This window comes from Solanum tuberosum, unplaced genomic scaffold (assembly GCF_000226075.1).
Source record: "Solanum tuberosum cultivar DM 1-3 516 R44 unplaced genomic scaffold, SolTub_3.0 scf00180, whole genome shotgun sequence".
NCBI classification, from domain to species: domain Eukaryota; kingdom Viridiplantae; phylum Streptophyta; class Magnoliopsida; order Solanales; family Solanaceae; genus Solanum; species Solanum tuberosum.
In genome coordinates this window covers 830528-834331 of record NW_006239107.1, presented here as the reverse complement: position 1 = coordinate 834331, position 3804 = coordinate 830528, and the positions used below count along the sequence as shown (strand labels likewise).

At 31.2% G+C, this 3804-nt stretch overlaps 1 non-coding gene across 1 annotated transcript; it reads left to right on the top strand.

The window, feature by feature from the left end:
* Positions 1 to 273: 273 nt before the first annotated feature.
* Positions 274 to 345, top strand: TRNAP-AGG (transfer RNA proline (anticodon AGG)). The gene has a single exon. It is a non-coding gene; the product is annotated as a tRNA-Pro (tRNA).
* Positions 346 to 3804: the final 3459 nt, after the last annotated feature.

The window sequence follows — 3804 nt, the reverse complement described above, 5'->3', positions numbered from 1 at the left end:
TTTCTTTTTTTGTTTTTCTCCTCCTTCGTCTCCTTAATTAGTTTGTTAGTAGTACAAAGCACAAACCAAATGGAGATATCCACTTCACTAAGTTTGAAAAGTTTCTTGTTAGACAATTTTTTGGTAGACATAATAATTAGCACATATTGGATACTTTTTTATAATTGAAAGTGATTAGATAATCTTCACTGGAAATAATATAGTAATTAATGTACCTAAAAATGAAAGTAAAATAATGAAATATTGAAAGAATGACATACCTAGTCATCGATTGGGCATTTGGTCTAGTGGTATGATTCTCGCTTAGGGTGCGAGAGGTCCCGAGTTCAATTCTCGGAATGCCCCATTTAATGTTTATTTTTTTTCAAAAACCTTTTTGGTACTTTTTACAATCTGATCTGATATAAGGCCGAACTTAGAACAACGTATGCCTAATAGAGATAGAGAGACTATTTCTGAAATTGAGATTCTTATAACAGTATATTTGTATATGTTTCGTCATTTGGTTTCTAACTTTCTATGTCTTTTCTCCAATTTATTGTGTTATATATATATATATATATTTACTTTTTTAAGCAGGCGATATTAGTTCTATGGTGGTTTTAAATCAACTTAGCAACCATGTATAAATTTGCTCAAGGTAACACTTTATACTCGAGAAGAATGGTTTGGGCCTTTTCTTTTTAACAAACAACCTCCTAGTTGTTTGGGCCTTAAATTGTTCCTAAAACTTTCAAGGAGTAGCTAAGCCCAATTTTAAAGTTTCGTTTCCATTCACTAGCTCCATATGTAGTCTTTTAGGGGTCGTTTGATAGGGAGGGTGTATAAGAATAATGCTGAATATAGTGTATTACTGATGTTTGCATTAGTTATGATGAAATTATTTTTTATTCAATGTTTGGTTTGGTGTATTAAAAATTAAAATCCATTGTATAACTTCTATAATTAAAAAAAATATCTGTTTACAAAAATACACTCAACACTCTTTAGCTTTGAGAAATGGGAAAATTCTTGGGAGGGATTTGAAGGGTAATTATGTCATTAATCAATCTAATGCATGTGTTGAAACCCTTTTGCATTACTAATACATGAAAATTCACGATATTATTAATACACACCTCAATACACAGATATATATATATAAATTGACTTTAAAAAGTCTATCAAACAAGATACTAATAAAACACAAAGCTATTGCAGACATTATTTTTTCTAATATACTCTATCAAACACGTACCTTCACCTTCAGCCGCCCTCGATCCCACCTTCAACGACTCGACCCCCACCCATAGTGTTCCTCTAAATTATTCATATAAATATGTTTGGTATAAAAAGAATTTCGTACTTACTAAATATAAAAAAATAAGTAAGAAAATTATTTAATTAGGAGAAAAACATTTTTCGTGAAAAGCGCATCTTCCTTCCTACCAAACACACAATAAATGTCACTGAATTTCTCATCGATGCCACTTCCTTTTAGCTGCGTGAATCCAAATAAATATGTCTAGGATTGCTTTTGAACCACTAGACATGGTAAGCTAGCAAGTCAAATATGGGCGAATAAACTCTCTAGCTCGATGCATGTCTGTTAGAATTAAGAGGTAGAAAAAGAAAATGACAAGTGACAAGACTTCATGATATGATTTTATGGTTTGTCAATAACTATTGTACTTTCCATCTTTCTACCCTAATAACACACTTTAATTTAGGTGTAGGAGATCAATCGATATCACTTCCTACAGTTTAATTTGTTGCTTTTATATTTACATTTAATGCAATCTTTTAGTCCTTAATAGAAACTAAATTATATTAAGCGACAAAATATGGTTGATTAGTTTGCATGTTTAGTTTAGACTTCTATAGTATTCTGAATTTCCGATTGAGTATAAGTTAGCCTCAAATGCTAGAATTGTCCAAATCCTATCAGCAAACTACTGGTTCACTCTTTAACCAATACGAGACTCTAACCTACTCTAATACCCCAAACCCCACCTTTCATGCCCAGAAGCCCACAACCAAGTAGAGTGTGGACCGAGGGATCAAACGGGGATGGATTTGCCCGTATAATATCAACCTCAAAAGCTAATTTATAAGGAAAAAATTGGCCAATTTTTTTAATCTATTTAATAATGGAAAGATATAATTGGTTAAGTCATAATACATAAGCATTCCTTTAACTTAGCCTCAACTGATATTTATGTCCTTTAACTTTAGATATCTGATTAGACATTTAAACTTGTATAAAGTTGAGCAAGTAGGCACATACGTCTTGTGTGGCTTCTTATGTAGAAACTCACATACTACATAGTGTTCTACATGCATTATGTCACGTAAGACACATATGTCTACTTATTCAACTTTATATAAATTTAAGTATCTATTTGTTCATACTTAAAATTAAAGAGAAAGTTATTTTTCTTCCTTTTTCCATACTTCAGGAGGAAGAGATCGCCAAGTTCAACTTTCACTGGTGATGACAATTCCTTCTTGAAAACAGTATATTCAGTTGAATCTGAATATCTAATAACAAGATCGAATCAATTCCTATTCGAAAAGAGGATTTCATCATACCTGGCTTTCCTAACCTGGTTTCCTTGTTTTAATAATATGTAAGTAGTTCTACTGTTAAGATGTCATAGTACAGTAATGCATAGTGTGGAGAAGGGTAGTCTAGGACAAAAAAAGAAGAGTGGTACAGTATCTGACCTTATGTGAAACAGAAATAGGAAGAGCTATGTGGGTATTGCTGGTTGTTAGCTTGTAAGGCATCTTCTATTGTCTGGATGGATGGTGCCTTTACAATCATTCACACTAACTTCTTCTTTTTTTTCGTTTGATGTTCGATATCCACGTTGAAATCCAACTAAATTTAGATTTGCATCAGAAAGCGCTCCTTAAAAAACCTCTTAATTAAGAATAAAGAACTTACCACTCCACCACACCCTTTATTGGACAGACACACTTCACTTCCTTTTAATTACTTCCAACTTAAATGCTACCTTTCACACTCTTTAACATCAAAGAGAGGGGACAATTTCTTTTCTTAATTAATCCGTTATGTTTTCTGTACTAACAACGCTTCCTCCGCTTCTATTTTAATTTGTTTGTCATATTTTACTGTTTGAAACTTCGTACCAAATCAAAACACGATAAATAAATTGAAATTAAAGGAATATACTTTTTTTCATATGTCAGGTTAATGTTAACGTACAATTTAACCAATGACTCTTTACATCAAGCTTGTTATGGTAATCTGAAAATTATATAAAGCAGTAACATATCATAATCCGTTTATAAATACTTAAATTTCAATACTCGGATATCAAAAAAATAAATACATTGTCCGTGTTGAATAACTTGAACTAGATATTTTCTTATTGCTTTTAGTGTGGGGCGACGTAAATTTCAGTTGAATTTGATATTTTCAATAAATAGTAGATATGAACTTGTGATTTTAAAAGAAAAGGAGTTCAATTTCTAAAAAAATAATAATTATTGAAGTGATTATTAAGTTTAAATTTTAGATCCGATATTTATTTATATTGTAGATAAGGAAATTAACAAATCATGAAAAAAGCAAGATAATTAGGTGACTATCAATGTCATTAATAATTGGGAAGTGGGGATTAAGGAGGGTATGTTTTGATAAAGTCAAAATTAGGAAATATTGATTTTATGTGTGTATTAGGATGAGATTTTGCTCCCAAATTGGATGCCGACTTGCTAGATTATCTTCCAAAAAGAAGGCAATATATATATATTTTGGAGTGTCAAATCATGGTATAGTAGGTTTAAGCTTACAAG